This window comes from Amblyomma mixtum, chromosome 3, assembly GCF_055824585.1.
Source record: "Amblyomma mixtum isolate Tamu chromosome 3, ASM5582458v1, whole genome shotgun sequence".
NCBI classification, from domain to species: domain Eukaryota; kingdom Metazoa; phylum Arthropoda; class Arachnida; order Ixodida; family Ixodidae; genus Amblyomma; species Amblyomma mixtum.
In genome coordinates, this window is record NC_143014.1 from 131,622,215 (window position 1) to 131,638,697 (window position 16,483).

The 16,483-nt window shown below is 48.1% G+C and overlaps 1 pseudogene; it reads right to left on the minus strand.

Moving 5' to 3' along the window:
* Window positions 1-4,972: 4,972 nt before the first annotated feature.
* On the minus strand, window positions 4,973-15,920 carry LOC149351950 (uncharacterized; annotated as a pseudogene).
* Between the last annotated feature and the right edge of the window lie 563 nt (window positions 15,921-16,483).

Genomic DNA, 16,483 nt, shown 5'->3' on the forward strand with positions numbered 1-16,483 from the left:
TCCATCCATCCATCCATCCATCCATCCATCCATCCATCCATCCATCCATCCATCCATCCATCCATCCATCCATCCATCCATCCATCCATCCATCCATCCATCCATCCATCCATCCATCCATCCATCCATCCATCCATCCATCCATCCATCCATCCATCCATCCATCCATCCATCCATCCATCCATCCATCCATCCATCCATCCATCCATCCATCCATCCATCCATCCATCCATCCATCCATCCATCCATCCATCCATCCATCCATCCATCCATCCATCCATCCATCCATCCATCCATCCATCCATCCATCCATCCATCCATCCATCCATCCATCCATCCATCCATCCATCCATCCATCCATCCATCCATCCATCCATCCATCCATCCATCCATCCATCCATCCATCCATCCATCCATCCATCCATCCATCCATCCATCCATCCATCCATCCATCCATCCATCCATCCATCCATCCATCCATCCATCCATCCATCCATCCATCCATCCATCCATCCATCCATCCATCCATCCATCCATCCATCCATCCATCCATCCATCCATCCATCCATCCATCCATCCATCCATCCATCCATCCATCCATCCATCCATCCATCCATCCATCCATCCATCCATCCATCCATCCATCCATCCATCCATCCATCCATCCATCCATCCATCCATCCATCCATCCATCCATCCATCCATCCATCCATCCATCCATCCATCCATCCATCCATCCATCCATCCATCCGGACTAGGGACGTGTACCAAGAAGATGCCGGCACTCACTACCTGCGCCGGCTTATCCTCTATATTTGTTTATTAAAGGTTTGCTCTCGCTCTCTCTTTTATTTCAGCCTGAACATCTTATAACCGCACGTTCGAGTGCACAACCAATGACAAGGCTCCAGATTGTCTATGGTACCGTTGGTAAGAACATACTTGCTTTCTTAGGTTCTCTTCCGTGAATATGACTAGAGACTTTGTCGTGCAGGGAGCGGTATTTATCTAAGCAGTGACTATTCTTTTTTTTTTGGCTGGTTCGTTCGCTAGTTTGTTTACCTGGTTTTCGGAGCGAAACGTCTGTCTGGTCTTGTTGGGTGCTTCAGTCTTCCACGTCTCTGTGTGCCTGTCATCACGCATTTCCTCGCGTCCCTGTCCTTTGGCAGTGCTATATATAGCCGGATACAGCTCAAGATCCAAGCGTATTTTCCCCGTCAAGGGACACCCTTTCAGCCAATGCGGCCGTAGCGCACGCCAGCTAAAGATTTGGCCGGCTGTACATACAGAACTAATGTGCTAGACGTGGTTGGTGGCCAGTAACAATGATTACGGTACTACCTCCGTGTCAGTGCTGCAGGCGTTCCTACCCCTAATTTATTGCACCAATCATCAACGCCCTTAAAGTAGCGCTATCTGTTATCAGTGCGCGCTCTCTGCACCTCTAGCGAGTGGCACGGTATAGGAGCTACAAATGCCAGTAGCAAACGTTGCGCACACCATTGTAGTGATATCTACGTGTTGTAAAGCGCTAGGCGCTGGGCCATCTCCCAGTTCTGGCTCAAATCCAGCCAAGAGGGCTCAGTATATTATTTTTCGTGTGTAGATGCCCGGTCTTGTAGGAAATATCGGCGTCATATTCGGCGCTGGATTTGGAGTCAGTTTCGGTGCTCGCTTCGGTGTCGGTTTTGTCAAGATTTCAAACGTTATTCAGGCCCTAAGAAGGGAAGCTAAACCACTTCCTGCTATAGATTTCATTTTTAAGGAATATTAGTGGTTTCAAAACTACTCTCAAAACCTCTGGGACATTTAATCATTCAAAGTCGTCACTCTCAACCCCACCCGTAATCTTTCGACGCACCCGTTCAGGGGTGGTACAACGGCCGTTAACGAGGGTATGTTTACCGATTTTCTGCTTTCTTTCATTGTGTGCAGTCCGATCTACAAAATAAAAATGTGCAGTTTATGCTTTATCGCTGCTTGCGTCTCTGTTTCTTTTACTGTCAAAAAATACTGCATTTAGTACCAATTTGCGTACGCGAGTAAGGTAACACTGCTTTCCTGCCTTCTGTTTAAATTTTATTTCCGACATTTTCTTAGGTTGAACCGTTTTTGTGCGTGGCTAAGTATTTTTTTTTCCTCACCCCCACTGTGCTACGCTAGCCTTGTCAGGTCATTTTTCGTGCTTGAGCGCCGCAGTCCCACGACATAATAGTGGAAGACTTTAAAACAAAAATTTGCTTTATTTCGTCAACGGTTGGAGGGAGCCCTGCGGAATAAAGAGGCGACGATAGAACGATTCAGGCACCACCCTTGCTATTTTCTCCGCCTTTCTTCACTCGAAATTGTGAATGAGGACGCAGGGAGCTTTCACTAAATACCTCTCGAAGAGGCCCTGCTGCCAATGGCGTCGGCTGCTTTCCATGACGTCGCCATTAATCTGCGGCTAATCTCTGCAACGCTAGCCTGAGAGGGGATTTAGAACAAATAACCCAGCTTGACAGGTGATTAACCACGCGCTCATAACGACATCATGAAAATCAGTCCAAGCCAACGGCTGGAGGGCATCCTTCGAGGGGCATCCGCCGCTTAGACGAGCGTTTGTTTGTGCTGTCTGCGCTCCTTTCGTGCCGGCGGCTTAGCGCTATAGTACAATCTCTTCACTATCTAAACTCCAACTTGCCCAGCTTTCTGCCTTAAATTCGAAGCAAAGATCGTCGCATATGCGAGTTTAAAGGCATTATGTCTTGAGAGGTGCTCAGAACGAGGCGGTATCGACTTAACCTTTGGCCTCATATTTCTACGTCATGGTTTTGCGTCGGCGCAACGCACTTCATTTATGATCATTATGTCAATCGAGCTTAATCATGCCATACCGGAATGCAGGCGCGTTCATTAGCATTTGTTCTGCGACCATCTGTCGCAGCTATTCTGCCGAAGAAGCTGTCGTCTCCTTCTTTGCACTATTTTCACAGATGCCGGAGGTAAGAAAAAAAAAGAAAGAATAAAGGTGGTCCCGCAAGGAAGGTGCTAAACGGCGAGCGCATACAGTATCTGTAGAATAGGAAGCAGCAGCTAAAGCACCCGGCTGAAGTGCCCGCAAAATAATTCCGTACCAGCCGTAGTAGGTTTGGGAGTTACAAAATCAGTTGCTCAGTGAAGAAAAAAGAAGATCTGACTTGCTTACAGCTCGGAAATATGTAAATAAACCTTTATTTAATGGGACGAATGCGAGGGTGCAATTTTTGAAACACGACCTGTAGATAACGCCAAGAAGCAGCAGCAAATGTATCTGCTGCTGACTCTAGATGTTTATCTTTTTATCCTAAGCCCCACCGTGCTCGAAAGATAGTTACACATCATATGAAATACAGCGTAGCCATCGCCTCCTTATGTCCTTACAGTGCGGGAGTATAGTCTAGATCGTCGCATTTTTTGCATGGCCAGCGAGGACCTCTCGGAGGACGCAGCCCTTTGGCCAACCTGTTTCATCGCGCATTCCCCATGGGCTGCAGTCAGATGCAGTTTAATAGAGCCCCCTGACCCGCATACTATATAATATTTATTTGCTCCCAGGCGTTCTAAGGGAGTCGGAGCATATAGCTTGTAACACAGGCCGACCGCATTGCTTTTTAAGGAACCGTGTTCTTTATGGTTTCATTATGTAGAACAAGCACAGACAGTAATTAAAGGATGTCCGGGCAGCAGAAGTGCATCACAAACAGCATTAGCGCCGCGTTCTCCAATCAGGTAGCCAGAATCCCTGCTGCACGGGGAAAGCTCGTGCGCGCCGGGCCCGGCGCGGAATTAAGCTCGCGGCCCCAAATGAATGCCAGGGGCTCGGTGGCGCCGATGGCGTGTACGCAGTAGTGCGCACATCGAAGAGCAGCCAAGCGTTGCCGATGCGAAGCTCTGGGAATGCGTGGCGCAAGTTATACCGCGCGGGCTCAGCCGAGCGTGCATCCGCACGTGCCCGCGCGAGCTCTCGCTTGTGCCCGCGGGAGAGGCGGCCGGCAGATTTATTCGTTCTGGGCGCGGAGTCGATTAGGGCGCCCACAGATAACTACGCGGAGAAAACAAAAAAAAAAGTAGAGAATATAAAGAGCACGAGGTGAGGGAAAGGTACCGGTTGCTGCCGTATAGATCCGTCAGTGGCCCCGAGAGCCGATCGATTTGCGTCGTCTTAATATTACGCTCATTATTCGCGAACTCGTTCATTTTCACGTGCCCTGTTCCTCCGCATTTGTATTCCTTCCACCGCTGGGTCGTTCTTATTTTGTTTGTTTGTTTGTTTGTTTGTTTGTTTGTTTGTTTGTTTGTTTGTTTGTTTGTTTGTTTGTTTGTTTGTTTGTTTGTTTGTTTGTTTGTTTGTTTGTTTGTTTGTTTGTTTGTTTGTTTGTTTGTATAATTACTACTCGTATTCAAGTAACACTTGTTGCTGGGCTAGTTGGTGCATTATTCTTCGTACAAAAGTTAGCGCAAAACACGACACTCACAAGAAAGGTGGACAGGTGGACCCTTGGTGGAAAGGTGGACCCTTATGACCCTTTACATCATTCTGACGTTTGCTGCAGCTGATAGGTGGTGTGACGGTGTGCCTATATATTACGTGTTTCTTTCCAATAAAGGATCAGTTGTCAGTATCGCGTTGTCCTGTCCACCTTTCTTGTGAGTGTCGTGTTTTGCGCTAAATTTTGTACGAAGAATACTACGCGTATCTTCCTTAGTCGCTGCTGAGGTTGCGCTCTGAACGTCGAAGGAAGCTACAGCGAAAAGATGCTGTGGATGGCTCCTGAGAAATGCAAAGCGACCCATCCTGCGTACTAACGCACTGGAGCTGCTATCAGGACCGCATCGCATCAATTTGCGGCAGTGATCTCACATGAAAAGTTGTTCCGTCCGGCATAAGCTTTCCCCAGCAGAATCATTTAGCGCAAGGCTGCTTGCGACAGAGTCAGCCCCAGAGCAGCAGTTAGCATCTGCCACGGGTGGCGCTCGACAGTATACCGATGTCAGTCTCCCCCGACACATCGGCTCGCGTCAACTGCCCCGGTACACAATATGTCGTGTCGATCGGCTGCAGGCCTGAAACAGAGAATAGTAAATAAAATATTATCGCCTGTACATGTAACATGTTTCAGTGTCCGGTAGATGACAGATGTTACCTGCACTGCGGATAAAATGATCTCTGAGAGCACTGGCCGCGCACATCATTTCTCGTCTTGTTGTGCCGATGCCCATGACACTTGCATCCATCCTAACGCATGGCATCCTGTTTTGCGCGCTGACCACCTTCGTAGCGAACAGGCGCTTTTCTTGGCCTGATCTGACCTTAAATACCTCCAAAACAGGCTGCACCGTCCTTAACGGTTGGCCGCTTGAACATCTTCAGGGGCGTGTTTGAATTTTATTGATATTTTCATATGGCTCCCCTTTGGCATGTTCTGCAAAACGTGTTTTTTCTCGCTGGAATATCGGCCACGTCAACGACCCTGGAGCTTTTTTACTTCTTATTATTGTATTATTTCATCAAGGCTTCCTGAGGCATTAGCTCTCAAGAGACCGGAAAAGTGCTGGTTGCAGGGCTGAAGCGCTGTCGGTTGAAGGTACTGAGAATGGCACGGGGATTCTGGTACGGGACTTTTTAGTGCGGGGGGATTATGACATCGGGAATATGACACTGCGGCTTTTGCGACGAGAACGACGCAGGGCTTTTGAGACGAGTGTTTTGAACGCGAGGACGTAATGCTGCAACCCTGACATTAGACATGTAGTTATTTGCATAAAGCATAATGCGGCAGTTTCAACTTCGTGGATACTTTGCGGAAACTAAGATGAAATGAGTTTCCACTAAGGTGAAATTCAACATTATTGTGTTAATAGCCGGCGGCTCTCAAGTCAAATATGCTAAATAAGTTGCAGATGAATTTAATAAGTACTTTATCAGCTGTTAAATATCTCGGCTGTTAAATCGTCTTCTGTTAAATCTCTCGGAGTTACAGTTGCAGAAATCATAAGTAAGGACATACATATTAATGACATCTGCCCCAAAGATTCGACGCAAGCTTTGAAACGTAATTGTTAAGACCGCGTATGGAGTACGCTTCGTGTTTGTGGGACCCTTTCACAGTGAAAAACATTACCAAGCTAGAAAGAGCTCAAAGAACTGCGGCTAGATTTATTTCGTACAAATGAACTGATAGCGTGACACACATGATTAAGTCTCTTTGGCTCAACACACTTCAAGCAAGAAGTGTGAAGAACAGGTTAAAATACTTGCACTTAACTTATAACAGCATGACACAAATTAACAGTCGCTACTTCGTTACCCCTCGCATCTTGCGTACAAGCCCGCATTTTGATAACAAAAAAAAAACTGAGCCGGGAAAATTATAGGAGGACACTCTATGATCTCTATTATGATCTCTATTATCTCGTTTATGATCTCTATAAAACTGCACAACACATGGTATACCAGGTGTTTCAGGGAAGCCCGCCACTATTTTTTTTAAATAGACTTTTTAAGTAACAGTATGGCTTTTGCGGCATAGTAATACCAGTGTTGGCAGAGACCAGAAAACCGGTTAATTTTTTAACTTTACTAGTAAGCTCGCTATCTAAATTCTAATGCTTAACTTTTTAACAATTAGTTTTGGACACCTAGTTGCAAGTATATATTTGTAGCTGGCTGTTAGTAATAGCCATATTAGTTTTCAGAATTTCAAGAACGCGATTTTCCAAGGTGCTTCTCTCGCAGCGCCAGCCGAGGCGTGGCAGAGAAGGCCACGTGACACCTGCGCCTCAGAGTGACGCGATTTGATGGACGTCGCCGAGTGCTCACCGAGGGCGCGGGATTTTCGAATTGAAATGGCCATTGTTGAGGAACATCACAATCGGGAAGCGCGTTTTTGGCATTCCAAAAAACATATTTTTTCAGCCAGGTGCCAAACTCTAATAGTCAGAACGTTAACTATTAGAGTTTTGTTAGCCAGCTTACTATAGACAAGTTCTCCCTGAGGCCGCCAGCACTAGCACTATTATGCCGCAAAACCCGTACTGTTATCTCAAAAAGCCTATTTTTTAAATTAGTGGCTGGCTTCCCCGAAACACCTGGTATATATGAGTGGCGATCATCATAACCAAGGTGTATCTATTCAGCGTAAAGTACTATTAAGCATTTACATAACTGAAAGGCTTCCCCTAAAAGCTCGATTACTGTCGTTCTAGCGGTCCAGCACCGTGTTCTTATGCTCTAAATCGACGAATAATAAATAAATATGCTGCATAATAACTGCAATGGGCATGATGTACCGCGACTAATGCTAGTTTTGTTGTGACAATACATATTTGAAAACATGAAATCATCTTTTTCAATATAAATTGAAATCCACCGTATCATTATGACAGTGTCAGTCTACTGATTATAGGTGAGGCGGTGCTAGATTCACCAGTAACTCATGTTGTATGTACAAACTTTTTGGTAAACTGCTATGCCTCGAAAATTAATATGCAGAAAACCAAAGTAATGTTCAACAGTCTCGGAAGGAAACAGCAGTTTACGACTGGTAGCGAGGCGATGGAAGTGGCAAGGGAATACATGTACTTAGGGCAGGTAGTGACCGCAGATCCGGATCACGAGAGAAAAATAACTAGAGGAGTAAGAATGGAGGCAGGTTCTCTCTGATCATGAATGGCAGTTTTCCAATATCCCTCAGGATAAAAGTATAAAACCGCTGTATCCTACCTATGGGGCAGGAACGTGGAGGCTAACGAAAAACGTTCAACTTGAATTGTGGACAACGCAGCGAGCTATGGTAAGGAAAATGATAGGTGTAAGGTTAAGAGGCAGGAAGAGGGTAGAGTGGTCCAGGAAGCAAACCCGGGTTAATGACATCCTAGTCGAAATCAAGAGGAAGAAATGGGCTTGGACAGGGCATGTAATGCGAAGGCAAGATAACCGCTGGTTGTTAAGGGTAACGCACTGGATACAGAGAGAAGGCAAGGGCAACAGGGGCCGGCAGAAAGTTAGGTGGATGAGATTAGGAAGCTTGCGGGGATAAGGTGGCCGCAGCTGGCACAGGACAGGGTTAATTGGAGATATAGGGGAGAGGCCTTTGCCCTGCAATGGGCGTAGTCAGGCTGATGATGATGATGACGATGATGTCTCGATATATCTGAAGCTGCCATGTCTAGCAGAAGGGCTCCCTTCAGACGGATCAGGGTGTGGCGTAGGTGTGGTGAGGCTTCTGATTCCACATTTTTATTATGCTGCATATTAGAAAAATGCCTGCTATGTGCACTATCGTATGCTAACACTGTCGCTGTTGAACGCTTAAAGTACGGAGGGAGGGGCGGTGTAGACATTAGTGAACTCCTCAAAGCGAAGCGAGTGAAAAGTGTTGGGTGTTAAAGGGAGATAATTTACCACTGATGCATATATGCAATCAAATGTGGACACCTACTTATAATGGACAATTATCTCATCACAAGAAAAAAAAACTGGCTATATCATTGTATTAGCTTCGAAAGCCTTCGCACAAGTAACAATTGTTAAGCCTTGTATGAAATAGCGCATCTCTTTGCGTGAGACGTTCGGTTTTTGTGTTCTTTCCTCTTCCATTTCGGCGCATCCTCGCCAGCAGCTGACGATGCGCGGCGTGCTCGTCACAGACATATCTATATGCACATGCATGAGTCCGTCTCATTGCGCCAACATTCGGCCCGAGATGCAAACGTGCTCGCTCTCACGCCACGCTCAGATAGGTGCGCGCGCGACCCCAGCCGGGCTGCTCTTTTCTTCGTGCGCCCCCGTGCCCGTACCCATCGCGTGGCAAAACGCGTAGTTATCCGTCGCTAATGCGGAGCGCAGCAGCGCTATAACGGCGTGCAACAACGCGGAAACTAAACCTGCCCGAGCCGCCGGGCGAGGCGACTGCGTCTTGCTGCGTGCGTGTTCGTGCATCGCGACGCTCCCTCTGGCACAAAAAAAAATGGGAGAAAGAAGAAAAAGAAGGCACGGGTGCTTATGTACATATACATAGTAAGAAGAGGACGTTTTGCAGAGAGGAATTGGCAGGTAAGCAGCGAGCGTCTGGAAGGGGATAGGCGGTGGTAAGGCTAAGCTGACCGATAGCTAGTTGAGGGGAAGTCATCCGGAGGGCTTCGCGGCGTGTTTCCCTTCATTTTTTTGCCGTTTCTCGCCTCGCCTTGCTCCGTCCCGCGAGGATGAGAAATGTCGTTATTACCGCGCGCTGCACCGCCGTGCGTCTAATGGCGAGGATGGAGGCAGCATCCTGCTCGACGCTGTGCACCCGCGGAACGTGCTTGCCGGCATCGCTGGGTTGCAGCGCGGCAGTCGCGCGTCCGCGACGACGTCCGGGCGCGCGTGGGCTTCGCCGGGGATGTAGGCCGCCGCCGCCGCCACCGCGAACCCGGCGTATTGCATTTGCCCCGGCTTCAACTTGTCCGTGGCTGGAAGACTCAGCCGACGGATCGGGAGAAGGAAGGAGATGCACGCGATGGGTGACTGCTCGTCGGCCGCTCGGTAGCCTCGCTCGCCTGACGCGCGGCGCCGCCTAACCTCCCCCCTCTTCCTCCTGCCCCCCCCTCTCCCGTCTTTTTTTCTTTTAATGCGAAATGAGGCAATTACTGCTAAGATGAGCCCCCATGTTACGGCTCATTGCGTCTCGCGGGCAGTTGTTGATGATGTTGTGCATGTTGCTGCTGCCGTTGTTATTGTTGCTGGGGGATTACGAACAAGAGGATGGCGGTGATAAGGGTGATGATCGCGTAGAACAAAACGATCAGCTTAAGCGCAGACAGAGAGGGAGATAACTTGGAAGGAAGGGACAACGGTCGCCTGTGGCAGGAGATGGAAAAAAAAATTAGGAACATGAAACGCCAGGTTGGGTGTTCGACTAAAAAAAAAAAGTGAGCACAGATTAATCAAACCAGAATATATGCAAAGCTAGAGCACGCTGAATCAAAAAAGAAAAAAAGAACGAAGGAGCCAGACCACACTAACGTGCGCCGCCGCAGGCGCGCATCGCACCCCAACCTCTCGGCGTGCAAAAGCGTTCCTCCAGGGACTAGACTAGCAGACCCAGCAAAGGAGGCGCTGGCAAAGCTCCGACAGATGTATTGCGCGCCTTCTCCCCCACTGCTTCGGGTGAAATGCAAACTGGTCCATCTCATAATGGCTCGCGTTTAGTGGCTTTGCGGGAAAATCATTAGGCGCGCGCGCGGGCTTCCGGTTCCAAGGCCTCGCGCCCCTGTGCGCACGCGTGCAGGCCCGCGACTGGTAGCGAGCAGCGGCCTGCGCTGCTCGCTCGTGTCCGCCGAGATGCGGCGGCAATGCGATTCCCGCTGATCGATTCCTCCTGCGCGCCAACTCTGCGAGCGTGTAATTAAAAGCGACTTTGGTTAGACCGTCTCGCCGTATATATCCTCGTATGCGAGGGGGTCAGGTAGCGGATTGCACGAGGCTGCGGGTGGTCGCAGCGGTCGCTCCCGAACCAGTTGAAATAATGGAATGCTGACAGGAGCGGCCAATTAAGCGCCGACTCGAGAGCAACAAACGGCGCGCAGTGCCGCCCCGCGCCGTTCGTGTCCCGCGTGCGTTCCGTGGGCATCTCGAAATTGAAGCCGCGGCTGGCAATCGCCGGGCCCTCTCTCGGTGCAACGGGCAATGTTTTATTTGTGTTTTGACTAATCGTTTCGCATCCACGCTGGCGTTCGACAACTGAGGGGCGACCAAAAGTTTAGTCCGAAGCGTGTATAATGTGAACGAAGATTAGGAGCAACAGATTACGAAGTACAGATGTATGTATGTATACGACAGCGGCGCCGTTCGAAAGGCGCACCGTGGACAGCAACGGGACAGGGCGATCCAGCACTGCTATTTTTTTTTTTTAGGACGTGAACTCCAGCCGGGTTCTCCGATCTTGGAGCGCTGTAGAAACTATAGACTGGCGCACCTAATCAGAGACTGAAATAACTTACCTGCTTCAACGTGACCACTGCCTGCGTGCTCGCTCGGTGACAACCAACGGTATTATATATACTTAAGGCGTCGTCCAATCGCTAGCAAGTTCAAACCTGCGAGGAGTCTTGTGTATTCAGAGCGTAGTTTGCTGACGCCTGCTGTAACTTTTACAAAACCACAATACTTTGCTTAGATAATTAGCGTATACAGTATTTGAGTTTGCAAATGCGCGACTCTGAGAGGAGTCGCGGGTGGATCCCCATCTTGTTGGGGCATTTTTTGCAGAAGCCACAATTTCGGGGCGCACGTTGCTGACTGAAAAATCCGCAGCTACACACACATTAAACGATTTTTTTTTTTTGTCGAGAAAAGAGCAGTGCGAAAGAACAAATGTTTTCTTGGGGCAATGGCCGTTGGTAGATAGAATGCATGGTTCCGAAGTATTGACAGACGTGGCGGAATCAACGAGGCGGCTAAACTGGGCGAATGGCTATAACAGACGAAAAAGAGAAAGATATGCGGCGCTTCCGAGTCTTCCAGCCTATTCCAGGAACCATCAGCACCTTCGCCGAGGTGGCGGAACACGATGCGCTCACTGCCGGTGCCCGCCGGTGTAACGCATTGCAGGTCGGCCCGACCTTCCGTTTCCGGCACTTCCCGATTAATGTACACCTATAGGCGGGCCCCTCTCGGGGTAATTTTCCGCTCGCGGTTTGACGGAAATGCCCATTTCACAAGGGCCGACCCGGGCGGAAAAGGGGTGCTTTGATCGAAACAGCGCAGGGGAGGAGCCCCGCAGCTGGCGCGCCACTGCTTCGGATGAGGATGGGCGCGAAGGGCCAGGGAAGAAAAGAAACTGCGAGCGAGGAATTCAGCGGCAAGTGTACAGACACACACACACACACACACACACACACACACACACACACACACACACACACACACACACACACACACACACACACACACACACACACACACACACACACTCAATGTGCGCACTGGGAACGCGTCGTCCACCGCACGCCGTAAAGAAGCGTGGACCTTCGCCAACGAGCAGCAAAGGGTGAACCGGCGTCCTCCTCCGAGGCGTGACCTGCCGAGGCGCATTAATCAGGCAAGGCGGGTGCTGCTGCTGCTGCTGCTGCTGCTGCAGTGACCAAACACTAGGAACACACACACGCACACGTACTTACGCATAGCCAACAAACGCCGACAAGAAAATAAAACGAAGATATAAAGAAAAAAAGACAGCGGTGGCCGTTCGTCGATGCCTCGCTGAGGGAGTCCCGACCCGTTCCCTCTCTCGACTTCTTAGGCCCGAAGAGCCCACACTCGCGGGGTTCAGTCGCCGACAGGACGGCAAGGACTTGACGAAGGGCGGCTTGCGCAGCATTTGTTGCTCGGCACAACGCTTCTGACCGCTGCCCGGTCGAATCCGTTCGAAGAGATAACAAGAAATAGTTTTTATTCTCTCGCTTACGACGACGACGACGCGAGGCGTGTGTCGGCTCTTCGTATACGTTGGCGGCCGGCGGGCATCGCTCTACCGCTCGGAAGGAGCGTGGCCCCACGGGAAGGCTATACCTTTCGCCAATGGTTTGAATGAAATTTTTCAGAGATCCTTAAGGCTAAAGCAGCTTTGCTCAGGTGGCGTTTCGTGAGGACGAGAGAACGCTCACGGTAAACATACATAGTAAAGAATACACTAAAAGCAGCCTATAAACACGGCGGAAAAAATTTTAAAAAGACTTGTATACACTCCACCTGACATGACAAAAAACATGCTTCACATAAAAAAATGTGATTAATTTATGTCAGCATTAATTAATTGCTTTTAATGTCTTTTTTAAACTTTCTGTTCGATTGATCATAATTGGCACTCAGAGATGGGCCACTGAGAACGTATGTAAGGTGGTAACTTAGCTTTTGTTTTCTGTAATTAGTCCTTTTTTAGGGACTAAGTTACTTTCTTTTGTGGGAAACATTTAGGACAGTTCAGTTTTTGGGCCAGAACAAGGGAGCTCGCCGGCGCCTCGTTTTCGTCTCGTTTAGTAACACGAAAGTGTAAATAACCCACCGCGGTGGCTCAGTGGTTATGGCGCTTGGCTGCTGGCCTGAAAGACGCGGGTTCGAACTCGGCCTCGGCTGCCGAATTTCGATGGAGGCGAAATTCTAGAGGCCCGTGTATACTGTGCGATGTCAGTGCTCGTTAAAGAACCCCAGGTGGTCAAAATTTCCGGAGCCCTTCACTACGGCGTTCCTCATAGCCTGAGTCGTTTCGGGACGTTAAACCCCAGTAAACCAAACCAAAGCATAAATAGAAGTAGTTTATATACCACACCAGCTTTATTTGCTGAGGAATAGGCAGCGACACCTGCCTTATCCTGTGCTGCTGCCGCCGCTTCGGTTACTCAGTGCACAGACCACCTTTCTTTAATTATTTTTATATTTAAGTAAGACGAACTAATTACAAGAGCCACTGGGTGCAGATTCTCACAGCCTGCAGATGCATTATACCTACGTAAGGCTTATAACGGGCGCGGGTACAATCACAGCACTTTCGGTACCAGCCAACGACCTCGCTGGCCCCAATAGATCATCATTACATTCATTATATCATCTCTATGTACTCTGTCTTGCAACATCGTGTTTCGGGTGCTGTTTGAAGCAACGTTCTAAGACAGTTTCAGTTTCGCAGCTCCCTATACTCGCCGCTTGCTGGCGTGCCTATCGTGGACGTTGCTGGAACTACCGGCGCTGCAGTCGCGCTTTTCTACACATCTCGCGCGTCGTCCGCTACACACTCGTAAAGAGGGGCGGCGCCGCGCCCATACTTGCAGGTAAATTAATTTTTTTTTGCGTCGTGAGCAAACAATAATATGGCATAACTGCTGTTGGTACGTGGCGGAAAGCTGTTCCGCCTGGAGGACACAAGGGTACAACCACTGGGGCTGGGGCGAACGATATCTGAACGAGGCGCTGCACGATCGGCGCGCTTCGCCCTTTAGGCGTCTATCGTCCCAACCTTCTCGTGTGTCACTATATATATACGTTCTTTCTGGCGGTTATAGCACTTCACACCAATCAGAATTTATGGCAAAACTGTTTCAGTCCGCAAGTATTGAGTTGTGTTCTGAACGCCCACGTGCAGCCGAATCTGTGCAACGAAAGAATCTGTGTTTTCTTGTGTTCATTAGGTTACAATAATTGAACCTGATATGAATAAGGCAAGACAAACTTGTTTGAATATTTCATTGTACAGCTCTTTTACGGCACATTGTTCGTTGAACTGCGCCATTTTTAAAAACAATTTATCGATCTCTTGAGGATACATTTATTTTATATGTCAAACGCTTCCATGGAAATAGAAAAAACATCTTTCTGCAAAAACCGTTCCATTTATGGGTGCTTACAGCAGTTTTACTCTCTTTCTCGCTAACTACATTTGAGCAGTTACCAACATTTCAGAGTTCATTTTCCTGAAAAAAAAGTGCCTCCTCATAATGACGTAAAACTTGATCACTTTAGCAGTGACTTCCTGGCAGTGAACATGACAACCGACTGCAGGCACAGAGGACTCTTCAAGCTTGTCTAGCACCTCCCAGAACAGGTCACCAAATACAACGCGTTTCTCAAGGGCTTTGTGAACAATGTTCTCTATCTTCTTTATGACTGCGCACAGCCTTAATGACGGCTCGCGAAGGCATCCTGGCTTGAACGACCTCAAGTCATTCAAGTGCCTCTGAACAACATCACTTGGGCTGGCTTGTCCAGGAGCAGCCGTCAAAGTGACGTGGCAATCCTTACAATGCATTGCCTTAGTTATCTTCTTATGCACATATCCTGCTAAATAATAGACAACCATTTCTTCTGGTCCGGCTCTTTCGTATCCATGGTCACCCATGTCACCACTTTCACTCGAAAGATAGCTGTTGCTAAGAAGCTTCTTGCATAGCTTTTCTTCCACAGCATTTCTGAGCTCCGCAGCAGCCTTTGCCTTTTCTGCGAGGCTGTCATGGAGCGACCCGAGAATACTTTCAGCGGCTCCAGAACAGTTCCCTTTCACTGCATTCTTCACAAGAGTGAACAGGGACAAAAACCTATAAATCTGGCTGAACTGTATGATCGTGGGATGGTCATCATCGCCGTGAAAAGAGAGAACAATGCCAAATAATCTCTGAAAAAAAAAGAAAGCAGGCAAAAAGTTGTTAGTAATTGCACACATTTACAACAAATTTTTTTTTCTTTAGAACAGGCTGCTGCTTATACTCTACTACTTCAAGAAAATTGCGCTATGTTTAACATTTCATCATTATGCACGCGTGTTACGTCCAAGGGATCTTGGTTCAGCCTGGCCGCCAGTAAATAAGGCACACCTGCTTTGCGCAGCTCATCAATTATGTCTAAAGCCGACAGCAAGGTCACTCGTAGAGATTCTGTCATTTGCTGTGAAGCAAATAGGAGCATGTTTCGATGTTGGTGGTTACGCTCTGTTTCATCAAGCTGATGGAGGAAGTCCTTGATGAACTGGCCGAAGAAATCAATGATTACTGATTCAAACCCTTGAGAAGCAAAAGGGTATATCACGATAAAAAAAAAAAACAACTCAGAGCCCGCCCACTGATATCAAATTAAGGAAAGTACCTGAATCTTCGGAGAGTTCACTCGGATCCCTTCCGCAGGGTGTTATGCGTTCAGTGCATGGAAAAGACCGTTCATTCTACTCGTGAAGGCCTCTGTTCCCTCCATGTGGTCCAGTCCTTCCATATCCTCTGCCCTGTAGACCTGCAGGCCAATGGCAGTGCTCCGACAGAAGACCTCCAGGGAAAGTTATGTTTGATGACCCCGCTCCCAACACTGAAAGCGTTGAGATTTATAAATTTTTGTGCACATGCCCCTTGTAGCTAACCTTCACAGCAAGCCGCACGTTCATTCTCTGCAGGTTCGTCGGTTGCACATGAGCTGCCGTCAGTTTATAGACGACCTTTTGGTGTTTCTTCGTTCCGACTCGAAGAGCAGTTGATAGTGACTGAAGTCAATATTGTAGTCTCCAGCCTGGAAGTATTGTTTAAGAAAAAAGTCACAAATACACATTTTCATGCCATTGCCTTAAGAGAGCAGTGACACCAAATTTTGTTCGTGTGTTATTTGTTTATTATGTTGTGCTGTGCGTGCTGCACATAAGAAAACATGGACAGACGCGTGGATTGCGCAAACAAGATGCTGTTTCAGTTTTCGTTTTCAACAGCCGAACGACGGCTGTGACGTAACAGACGCTTCCAGGTCGAGGCATAGGAAAACTGCAGTATGGTCACTACCTTCGTCTATTAATTCACATAAACTTTTGCGCAAGCCTGCTCAAGAGTTGTAATTCCAAAAAATGAATAAGCATCGATTATTTACTGCTTAATCATTCCGAAGAAAAAAAAACCATTGAACCAAAAAAATTGGTGTCTCTACTTCAGCTGACATATTATTAATAAAAGTGTGTTACTT